Genomic DNA, 12,400 nt, shown 5'->3' with positions numbered 1-12,400 from the left:
CTGTATTCATATTCACTAAAAATAGTCTAGCACACTAATTGGGGGAAGAATAATTTTAAATGTTAGGTAGCACGCACAGCATCCACTGAAATTTGTTCTACCTTATTATCAAGTAAACTACATCTCTCAATCCTTTTAGGAGCACTTAGCAGTTCAGCCTGCTGAACTGCACTTAGATTTTGGCATCTCTTTAAATGGAATAAAACAATGTAGCCTGGACTTGGGTTATCTATAAGAGCAAACAACTGAAAACAATCCAGATGACTATTAACTGAGCCTTTTTAAAGTAATGTGTAATTATTAAAGAGAACAAGGAGCGCTACATGTGCTGACAAGGACCTATCTCCAAGATAGGTTGTTAACCGAATAAAGCAAACTACGGAGATGCACACACAAAAATTATTCCTGCATTAACAAAGAATATTTCCAGAAAGATAAACAAGAAACAGGTTACCACGATTGCCTCTAAAAAGGAGACCTGAGTGGCTGGGCACAGCAGTGGCAGGCCGACTTATTGCTTACTATACAACCTTTTGAATTTTGTAATATGTGCATTGAATTTATTTACAGATTCAAAACGATTTATTAATTTAAAAGTATTGCATAGGCACTGGGATTAGACAGACTTGTGCTAGTGTTCTGACACAGTTACCAGATAAAATATAGGACACCCAGTCAAATTTGAAATTCAGATAAACAATGAATAAAATAAACTGTAGGTCCTGATCCCACCGCTTATTTTGTTTGTGACCCTAGAACGTGAGTTAGGTGAGGGTCCTCTACGGCAGAAAGAAGGAGAGTCAAAGGAGCCAGGATGAGACCTCACGCTGAGCCTGTCTTGAAGTGGCGGTGGCGGGGTGGGGTGGGGGGGTGGTCCAGAAGCAAGCTCAGCCTCAGAGTTGTCTTAATTTGTGGCAAGGGAGCTATGTTTTGTGTCCCACACCCAGGCCAGCAGCAGCGGTGGGGAAAGGAGGGGAACAGAAATTCTCAAGAACATCCAGCCCTGTGCACGTGTGGGTAGAATGCCTTCAGTCTGGCCATGAAAAACCACAGCTGTGGCTGCTGGAAGTACATCCAAGCTGGGAGAGTGAAAGGAAGCTATAAAAGCATATCGAGAGGAACAAGAAGTAGGTCACGGGGAATAATGGTGAGCAGGGCCACTCCTATTCCTGCCTCTAGTTCCTGAACCTCCATATTCCTCCCTTTGGGTATACCCAGCAGTGAGTAATGGCTTTTGTTCTATGGTACAAACCACATCCTGAAGGATCGTACCCCGCTCTCAGCTTTGCCTTCAAGAGGTGGTTACGGTAGGATCAGTGGGTTCCATGGTCCCTTAAACTTTGTTATACCTCATTTACCATAAAGGGTGTCCCCTGACCCAAGGCGATATTTCTCAGACAAGGCACTCTGTGGGGACTTAGTGGTGTTAGCTGAGGCCCTACAGCGAAAAGAGAAGCTTTAAATCTGGAATGTGTCTGCCTGATCATGATGAATTTAGCCATAGCTCCAGCTGAGGAAGAGCTGGAGAAGTCCCTACTGTATTGGAGGGAGTTCTAACTACTTACGGCTGCACGTCAAATCACAGTTTAAACAACAATCAATTTTTTTTTTTTTTTAATCTCTCATGGTTCCCCTAGGTCAGGAATTCCCCAGGTCTCAGCAGGGCTGTTCTGTGTTCTCTAGAAGCAGACCCAAAGGCAAGAATTTTTGTGTAAGCACTTCGTTAAAGGAAGTGCTTGGGAGAGACTTGGGCGAGAGGGTGAGGGCAAGAGAGGAGGGGAAGCATGAACAGGAAGAGGAGGAAACCAAGACAAGGTGTGATCCCAGGCAAAGTTCTGCAGAGGGCTGGCTCAGCTTGATCCACAGGGCAGCTCTGGAGTGTCACCTACATCTCAGAGTTGTCCTAACTAGACGCAAGGGACCTGAGCTTTCACACTCCCACACCTGTCAGTCATTGCTTGTTCTCCACCTTGGGGGCAGGGTACCGGCTGGGGGGGAAAGAAACTCCCAGGCATGCCTCGCTCTTTATTGGTACAGCTCCAGTGTCCACTTCAAACTGCTTTTAAACCTCTGTCCCTTGATTCTTAAAAAGGAAATAATATTTGTATCTACCTCATTGGTTTTAGGACTAAACGAAACCATGTGACGTTCTCACCTCAGTATCTGGCACTTCTGGAAGAGTAGTCCTGAAATTCATGATCTGGAGCCAGAAGTATCCATATGTTCTTGGTTCTGCTTATGTTTCCTCTGTATGCTATACACCAAATATTTCATCACAGGCAGATAAACTATTAATTATCAAAGGCAAAGGTGAGCATTAGGAATTTCTGAAAGGATTTGGACACCATCACGTTAAAGGAGTTTCAGGGAAGCCGGCGGCAGATTCCAGCATCTCACTACCCTCTAACCAAGAACTTGGCACTAGATTCTTCTACATGAGCCTACGTACCGAGAGGCTTTGTGCTGGCTTATTCAGGTTTGTCCTGTGGTTGTAAGTAATATTGTGCTGTAAAAAATTAACATTTAAAGTTTACATATCTGTAGGGGTGCCTGGCTGGCTCAGTGGGTTAGGTGCCCACTCTTTATTTTTTTTTAATCTTTATTTATTTTTGAGACAGAGAGAGACAGAGTGTGAGCAGGGGAGAGGCAGAGAGAAAGGGAGACACAGAATCCAAAGCAGGCTCCAGGCTCCGAGCTGTCAGCACAGAGCCTGATGCGGGGCTTGAACTCACCAACCGGCGGGAGATCATGACCTGAGCCGAAGTGAGACGCTTAGCTGACTGAGCCACCCAGGCGCTCCATGTTTAATGTCATTTCTTTTGGACATTCAAAATACTACCTGGCACATAGAAAAGTCTTCAAAAAAATAATTTGTTGAATACATAAATTACTGTTAGTCAAATGATTGGGGAAAGGGAGGATAATTACAGGTCCATAATCTCTCATCCACCAATCCAAAATCCAAAGCTCTGAAAACTGATTTTTTAAAATAATTTAGTTGGTGGCAAAATCTAATTGGAGCTGAACTCATCTGGCAGCAAAGCCTGAGATAAACTGATGCAGGGCCATACATAGTCTTTGTTCACTATGTTCATAGCCTTTGTGTGAATATTCGTGTTTCCTTGCAGGTATATTAATGTGTTTGATGATAGGGTACCACCCCTAAGTGCCTCTGGGAGAGTTATGTAACATATGGGTTAATTTATGGTTTCATTTGTGCATTATATTAACATTCTAAAATGCAGAGCAAATTCTGGAGGCACGTGGGTGGCTCAGTGGGTTGAGCATCTGACTCTTGATTTAGGCTCGGGTCATGATCTTGCAGTTTGTGAGTACAAGCCCCACCATGGTTCCAGTCCCACGTGCGGCTCTGTGCCAACAGCGTGAGGCCTGCTTGGGATTCTCTCTCCGTCTCTCCCCTTCTCTCTCTGCCCCTACCCCACTCACACTCTCTCTCTCAAAAGAAATAAATTAAAAAAAACTTTTTTAATGCAAAATAAATTCTGAATTCAAAAATATATCTGGCCCTAAGGATTGAGATATATGTGTCTCTACCTCTTTTTAAACTTTCCACGTGACTTCCCAGCAGAGCTTGACCCAGTCCATACCCACCTGCCCCAGCACAATGCTTCCTCCTCAGGGGCTCCACCTGGCTTTACATCAAGTTTCTTCCATCCTCTGGCCATTTACTCTTTTTGCTAAAAATTCTCTCCCCTCTTTGTCTCCTGCCTGGTTCCTTTTCTTCCTTCAGGATTAAGCTTAAATTTCTCCTCATCAGAGAGGCTGTCCCTACCTTACCCATTATGGGTTCCTGCTGTTATTCTTCATCAAGCATCCTTTTCGTCCTTTATAGCAATTGTGTCAATCTATAATTATTACACTAGCTTTTTTAATGTTTGTTTATTTATTTATTTGGAGGGAGAGAACAAGCGCTGATGCATGAGCGAACGAAGAGCAGGGAGAAAGAGAGAGAGAATCCCAAGCAGACTCTGCACTGTCAGCACAGAACTTCAAAGAACCCTGATGTGGGGCTTGAACTCATGAACTGTGAGATCATGACCTGGGCCGAAATGAAATGTGGGACGCTTAATTGGCTGAGCCACCCAGGTGCTCCTACGTTAGTTTGGGTTTTGTCCATCTCTCCCTGCTGACTCTAAGCTCCATAAAGACAAGAACTTTCCACCTTCATCCAGTTTTTTATACCCCAGCCCTTGGCATGATGTCTGGTACATTGTGGGGGCCCCACATACATTTGCTGAAGTGAATGAATCAATTAATCAGTCAATCCATCTCGAACATACTGACAATGGGGTGGGACACTTAGACCTCATCAGCTAACTAATCAAAACTAATACAATAAGGAAGACATGACTTGTATATGAGATATGAAATTTGTATATAAGTTTGTTCTTGATATAAAGAAAGTAGTTCTCCTAGATCAAAACGAATGACTGCAAGTTTATAAAACTTAGGTACAATGAAATAAGAGACATGATAGACAAAATGTGATTCTCTACTTGCAAATATTCTGATGACATTTTTATGAAATCATCCCTTAGATTTATTGCCTTCACTAACATTGTGTTGGCTCATTCTGGTCTGGTGTCTTACTTCTTATTTTAATGTGTCTTTGTGCCCCTGATATGTGGAATTGAAATAGCATTACTTCCCCATCATACAGAATCTGCCCAAACATACAGAATCAACACTGATTTAAATTGTCTAGGATTCTAGGATTATTTCCTATTTCCAGAATAAAGAATTTAACTTATCATCAGAAACTTCTACTGACATGTTACTCATTTCAAGATGAAATCAGAAAGTTTTGAGATGATCTTATCTGTGTCATGATGATTTCTCCAAGGTTTCTGGGTGTGGTATGCATTTCGTAAAATGATGCATTACACAGGTTAACCTCCAGAACTGGCAGTTTTCCAGAAGTCTGCCTGTTCCAGAAAGAGTGGCATATTTCCCACTCCCTCTGTGTTTCTGCCCTGTGTGGCTAAGGAAGGAAGCTGAATTTCGTGGTTAGTGCAATAGACTGAGTCAGCAAGCTTTGCGTCTATATTTGGCTATGTGATTTACTGAAAACCTTTGTCAAACCAACTCTGTCTAAACCATGAAAGAAATCTTTGTTCTCTTATATGTAACTTTTCAAACTTCTGAGTGAACGCTATCTTCATTACTACTGTTCTGAAATTCTGAAACCTATCACTGGGGTTTTTCTCCCCTGTGTTTCTTTCAGAAAAGTAATAAACCAACACACCAACCAAGCAAGAAACAAACTACACAAAACACCAGGAAATCAGTGGCATAACCAAACAGATTTCACGTGACCTCGCAGGGCCATCCACACAGATGAGAATGAGAATACAGGCCCTTGGAGTTGTGCCCAGGTAAACACCATGGTCTTGCATAAAGCCCAGCAAACGAGAAAGAGCCAAACTGTCCCACCATAAACAAAATATTGATTCTTTAACTTGTCCATGAGGGTTGACTTTAGAATCAGAATTTCCCTACCTTTAGATATTTAATTGTATAAAGGAAAAAATGTGTTCCTTGTTAAAATAGTTTAAGTGCTTCTTGGAGGCAAAATATTTTGTAGGGTAGACGTTTCTTTAATCAGGTACTACTATATTCTACAACTTTTTGAGGTCAGCCTTGTCTGCAACCTGGCAATACCTGGCCTATGTCTAGCTGAAGGGTAAATACTTCTTAAATATCTTTAAAAGATTCCATTACATCAATGTATAAAAATGTTCATTGAACCATAGTTAATAACTGAAAACTTTAAAAAAAAACCTTCAGTGTTTATCATTAGGCAATTGATAAAATAAATAACAGAGTTGAAGTAAAGTTAAATATTATGAAATTAAAAAACAACATGGATAGGGTGGTTCAAGTCAGTAGTTTAGGAAGGAAGACCCTGAATTCAGCTGCACCCACAGACACAACAAATCGAGAGAGCCACATATGCAGCAATTCTCTCTGAAAGAAAAAAACCCTGAAAACCAGCTGAACAGATTCTCCACAACAAATGATAAAAAGGCCACATCAAGACTGGCAGAGGAAGCGAGACAGGTCTTTCCAAAAACCCCAACCCTCCCCCCACCCCAGCAACCTACAATCCGAAGAAGCCAGGAGGGGCCTCACAAATACTGAACTTCTCTCTGGGGAGGAAGGGTATGTGCTCACCATCAGGCACCCCAACCCTTAGCCTTGCCCCAGAGAGGTAGCTCCCAAAATACCTGGCTTTGAAAACCAGTGGGGTTCAGGTGCAGGAGAAACATACCATAGGGGACAGATTCCACTCTTAGAAGGCTCACACACAGACGTATTTGCTCCAGGACCCAGCGTAAAAGCAACAGATTGAAAAATGCCTAGGCCATATGTGAAGGAGATTCATTTGCTAACCTTAAGTCATTAGCTGGAGGTGCAGAAGCTTGTTGGAACTTTCTCCGGGTCGGAGGCACAGGCGGGAGCCATCTTTACACTCTCCCTCTGCCTTGCTGATTGCAGGTGTGCGTGGACGTCGTTTTTTTATCCTTACTCTAGCCTGTAAGTGTCAGCAGGTGAGCACTCCACCCTCCACACCATTCCTGCATTTTTATATACTAACAATGAACTATCAGAAAGAGAATTTAAGAGAATAATCCCATTTATAAGTGCATCAAAAAGACTAAAATATCTAGAAATAAATTTAAGCAAGGAGGTAAAAGATCTGTACGCTGAAAACTCTGAGACATTGATGAAATAAATTGAAGAAGACACTAATAAATGGAAAGCTATTTTGTGCTCATGGATTGGAAGAATTAATATTGTTAAAATGTCCATCTTACCAAACGAAATCTGTAGATTCATTGCAATCCCTATCAAAATTCCAATGGTATTTTTCCACAGAAATAGAACAAACAATTCTAAAATTTGTGTGGAACCACAAAAGATCCTGAATAGCCAAAACAATCTTGAGAAAGAATAACAAGGCTGGAGAGCTCACACTCCCAAATTTCAAACTATATTATAAAATAATAGTAATCAAAACAGTATGGTATTCGCATAAAAACAGACACATAGATCATTAGAATAATAGAGTCCACAAATAAACCCATGCATATATGATCAGTTGATTTACAACAAAGGATGCAAGAATATATATATACAATGGGGAAAGTACAATGTTTTCAATAAATGGTGTTGGGAAAACTGGAGGGCCACATGCAAAAGAATGAAACTGGACCATTAATCTTATACCATACAAAAAATCAACTCAAAATGGATTACACCTGCATAGAAGACTGGAAACCATAAAAGTCCTAGAAGAAATCATAGAGGGTCTACTCCTTGAGATTGCTCTTCATGATATTTTTTCAGCTCTGACTCCAAAGGTAGTGGTGACAAAAGTAACAATATATAAGTGGGACTACATCAAACTAAAAAGCTTCTGAACAGGGAAGGAAACAATCAACAGATGAAAATGCAACCTACTGAGTGGGAGAATATATTTGCAAGGCATATATCTGAGAGGTGGTTAATAGCCAAAATATATAAAGAATTTATTCAACTCAAAAACAAAACAAAAAAAAATAGATAATCCAATTACAAATGGACAGAGGATCTGAATATACATTTTTCCAAGGAAGACATGCACATGGCCAAATAGGCACAGGAAAAGATGCTCAACATCACTAATCATCAGGGAGATGCAAATTAAAATCACGATGAAATATAATGTCACACTTGTCAGAATAGCTATTATCAAAAATATAAGAAATAACAAATGCTGACATGGCTGTGGTTATAGAGAACACTTGAGCCCTACTGGTAGAAGTGTAGATTGGTACAACCACCATGGAGATTATTCCTCAAAAAGGGAAAACAGAACTACCATATGATCCAGCAATTCCACTTCTTGGTATTTCTCTGAAGAAAACGAAAACATTAATTTGAAGATATACGCATCCCCACATTCACTGAAACATTATTTACAATAGCCAAGATATGGAAACCACCTAAGTGTTTATCAATGGATGAACGAATAAAGAAGATGTGATATACATGTAAAGTGGAATACTATTCTGCCATAAAAAGAATGAAATCTTGCCATTTGCAACAACATGGATGGACCCAGTGGGTAATATGGTAAGTGAAATAAGTCAGATAAAGGCAAACACCATATGATTTCACTTAAATGTGGAATCTAAAAACATAACACATGAACAAACAAAACTCAAAGATATAGAAAATAGAATGGTGGTCGCTAGTGGGGAGGGATGTTGGGGTGTGGCTGAAATAGGTGAAAGGGATCCAAAGGTACAAACTTCCAGTCATTAATAAGTCATGGGAATGAAAGGTACAGCATGATGACTATAGTCAATAACATTGTATTATATATTTAAAAGTTGTTAAGAAAATAGATCTTGAAAGTTCTCATCATAAGGGAAAAAAAATTTTTCTGGTAACTTTGTATGAGGACAGATGGTAACTAGACTTATTGTAATGATCACTTTGTGATGTATACAAATAGCAAATCATTATGTTGTATACCTGAAACTAATATAATGTTACATTATATTCAATTGTATTATATTCAATTAAAAAGTAAATACTTAAGTTAAAGAACTAATGCGAATGTTATATTCAATTATACTTCAATTAAAAAGTAAATATTTGAGGGGCGCCTGGGTGGCGCAGTCGGTTGGGCGTCCGACTTCAGCCAGGTCACGATCTCACGGTCCGTGAGTTCGAGCCCCGCGTCAGGCTCTGGGCTGATGGCTCAGAGCCTGGAGCCTGTTTCCGATTCTGTGTCTCCCTCTCTCTCTGTCCCTCCGCCGTTCATGCTCTGTCTCTCTCTGTCCCACAAATAAATAAAAAAAAACGTTGAAAAAAAAAAAAAAAAAAGTAAATATTTGAGTTGAAAAGCAAGACTAGAATATTGGTTTGTATGATCCCATGTATGAAATGTTTTGGATCTATATGCACATAGATGCATAAAGAATTATCTGAATATTCATAAGTAAATATTAATATTGATATTCTATGGAAGTGAGACTTCCAGGGCTCTTTTATTTTCTTCTTTGTACTTTTCTGTGGTATTTTTTTCTGTAGTATTTTCTAATATATTATTCATTTATCATTAAAAATATAAATATAACTATTTATATTAAAATGTTTTTAAATTTTTCTTAGAGAAGCAAGTAAATAAGAAGTTAAACATCACCCAATAGCAAGAGATAACCACTGTTACCATTTTTTATGTTTTTCTACATATATGCACATATTGTTACACAATGGGACAACATGTACATAATACAGTCAAATTTTCTTTTCACTTTCCAGTGCATTATGAAGCTTTTCCCAAGATCTTAGTAGTCTTTTATTGTTTATGCCTGTTAGTATTTTATCATATGTTCATACCATTATTATTTAAGCAATCCCCCACTTTCTAGAAGTTACATGCCTTCCAATTCTCTGCTAGAGTACATAGCACTCTGATGAACATCCTCATCCCCAAATTTTCAACTATTAGGAACACTTTTTCTAATTCGGGAGAAGATGAAGCCAGCTCATCTACCATCAGACAAAAGCCAATTGTTTCATTTGTTGCCAAAAACACAGTTCAGCCTCTCAGCCACTTCTGGAACCAGAAATAAATGCTCCATGGTAAAACCAGCCCTGTCAGTTGGGCTTGAAATCTCGTTTCCCAGATCCATGACAAATAATTCCTCACTATTTTATTAGCTCTTTGTCACATTAAAGACATTTTTAAAAATATTTTTTCCAGTATTTTCCATTGTTTTTAGTAAGAGGGTTTTTCTAAATATCAAGTTTTCTATTACTGAAAGTGAAACTAAGTTTATTATTTTATCTTTTTGTCTTCTGCCCTTTCCTACTCGAGACCCTCCAATGGTTTCTTCCGACCCTCAGATAAACCCCAGATCCCACATGCTCTGTTTCCTACCCAAGTATTAGACTATATTGTGCCCTTCATGGCTTCACTTTCAACAAGCTTCTGTCACTCTGTCACTTGGTTTGTCCCCCCCTTAGGGCTATTGTAGTCGCTAACCTCTCTGCCTAGAGAGGAAATAAAAATACTCTGTTTCCAGGTGTTTACTTGCTTACTTTCTGCTCATTATTCAAGTCTCGGTTCAAACATTCCCTTCCTGAGAGGTCTTCCCCGACCATCCCATATAAAGTAGCTTCAACCCTACTCACTGCTTATCACACTACTGTTTTAATATTATTTTCTTGCTGCATTTATCGCTCCGTGCCATCTGTTACAATTGTCTGTCCACGATTCTATCTTCTCACACTACGATGTTAGTTCCATGAAAAAGGAAAGGCCCCTGACCCTGCTCTATCTTGTTCACCATACCATGTGACATCAGCACCATAGCAAGCACTCTTCCAGAAGTATCATTGTTCTCTTCTCAGGCATTTTCAAAGTGTGCAGAGTAGAAGAAGGACGAATGGGAGGAGCCCACGGACTTGATCCCAAGGAAATGTTCACATATGATCTGGTGACTGGTCTGACAGACCAGATGTCATAAGACTCGAGTTATTTTCCAGTTGCTGTGGGACCAGTGACAAGTCATACCACCCTGCCTTTCACAATATTTCAAAACATGTGTCACGCAGCTCTTTAAACCAGTTTACCAGCTTCATCATTTCTTCCTACTAATCCACATCACACATGACCTACTAAAGGGCAGTGAATTCTAAGAGGACAACACCAGAAAAGGAAAACAGTGAGTACATGAAACCCAGGAAAAAGCCATCATTATTCTCATAAACTTAAAAGTGAATTTAAAATACAACAAGCACTAATAATCATTGATTAATAAGCCGCAGGAATTGAATAATAACCGAAGTTGCGCAGGCAGCATTAAAATCTAGGTAGTAAACACATGGTTCCCAAACTTGTATTTTTATTATTTTACTCTGAGAGAGTGCACATATGCGCAATCGGGGTGGGCAGGGGACAGAGGGAGAGGGAAAGAGAATGTTAAGCGGCTTCACCCTCAGGCTCCACCCCCAGGGCCGAGCCCAACAGGCAGGGCTTGATCTCGCGTCCCTTGAGTCGTGACCTGAGTCAAAACTTAGAGTTGGGCTCTCAACCAACTGAGCCACCCAGCCCACCCCATCCTTTTTTAAATTATAGCACAAACACCAGATTTGGGGAAAGCAGTTGAGATTAAGACTCAAGAAACCACTGAATGACAATAAAGGCAACATAATTCTACTTGCATATAACTAAACCTCATATTGCCTACAAAGATTGCACGGCTGATTGCACCGCTGTGATTCAACATAATCATTCACCCTTAGGCACTCAGATTGTGTTTGAAGAAAACAGTTCATGCCCTTGTAGCACTCAAAGACCTAATCCAAAAGTTAAGTCATCTCTTGCCTGCATATTTTTCTTCGGTGAGGGTTTGATTTATATGAATCCATCTTACTTGTAGTAAATTATATCTAATCTGCACCATGTTCCACAAACAACTCAGATCAAGTTCTGTGTGATAAACATTGTCTGTTGGCCGTACTCAGCTGTAGTAAGATAAATTTTACACGTTGATTGAAATTGGCCAGCCTATTTACTGGTAGAGCAGAATGTCATGACCTACCAGTTCAGAAGAATGATGGAATCCCTCACTCCCTATTTCATCCGTATTCTATCATTATCAAGCACACTATTCTAGTGTAAGTAAAAGACCAGATTAAATTTGAAGAGTGTGGGCGAAGGGCAGGAAATATGGTTTCAAAAATAAATTGAAGTAAAATCATGAAGGGTCTTAAATAATATTAAAATGTGTTAAACAAGTACAAAGAAGCCATTAATTAAAGAATTTAATCACTCAACAGTATTTATTGAGTATCTCCTGTGTGCCAAGTTGCTTACTAATCGAGTGCTAGAGAACGCTGTTAAAACAAAGTCCCTTCTTCATGGACTTCTTACATTCCAGTGGGAGAGACAGATAATAACCCCCTCCCCACCCAAAGTTTTAAGTAGATATATAGCTAGTCGGGGCTGGTGGTAAGGACAAGGGCAGTGTAGGGGAACAGGGAGTATGGGGGAGGCGTGATAACTATTACATATAGCGTGGTCTGGGAATGACTTATTCCTAGGGGAACATTTGAGAAGACACCTGAAGGAGGTGAGAAAGCTGAAAAACCTGGGTTGCAGATTCCTTAGGAAAGACTGTTATAGGCAGAGGCAACAAGTGCAAACATCCTGAGGCAGGAGCACACTTGTGTCAACAACAGTCAAATGCCTGGGGTCCCTGGGTGGCTCCGCAGGTTGGGAGACCAACTTCAGCTTAGGTTATGATCTTGCAGTCCCTGAGTTTGAGCCCCACATTGGGCTCTATTTTGTGGCCAGCTCAGAGCCTGGAGCCTGCTT

The sequence above is a fragment of the Panthera onca genome, chromosome F2 (genome assembly GCF_046562875.1).
Source record: "Panthera onca isolate mPanOnc1 chromosome F2, mPanOnc1 haplotype 2, whole genome shotgun sequence".
Classification (NCBI taxonomy): domain Eukaryota; kingdom Metazoa; phylum Chordata; class Mammalia; order Carnivora; family Felidae; genus Panthera; species Panthera onca.
This window is presented reverse-complemented; position numbering follows the sequence as displayed.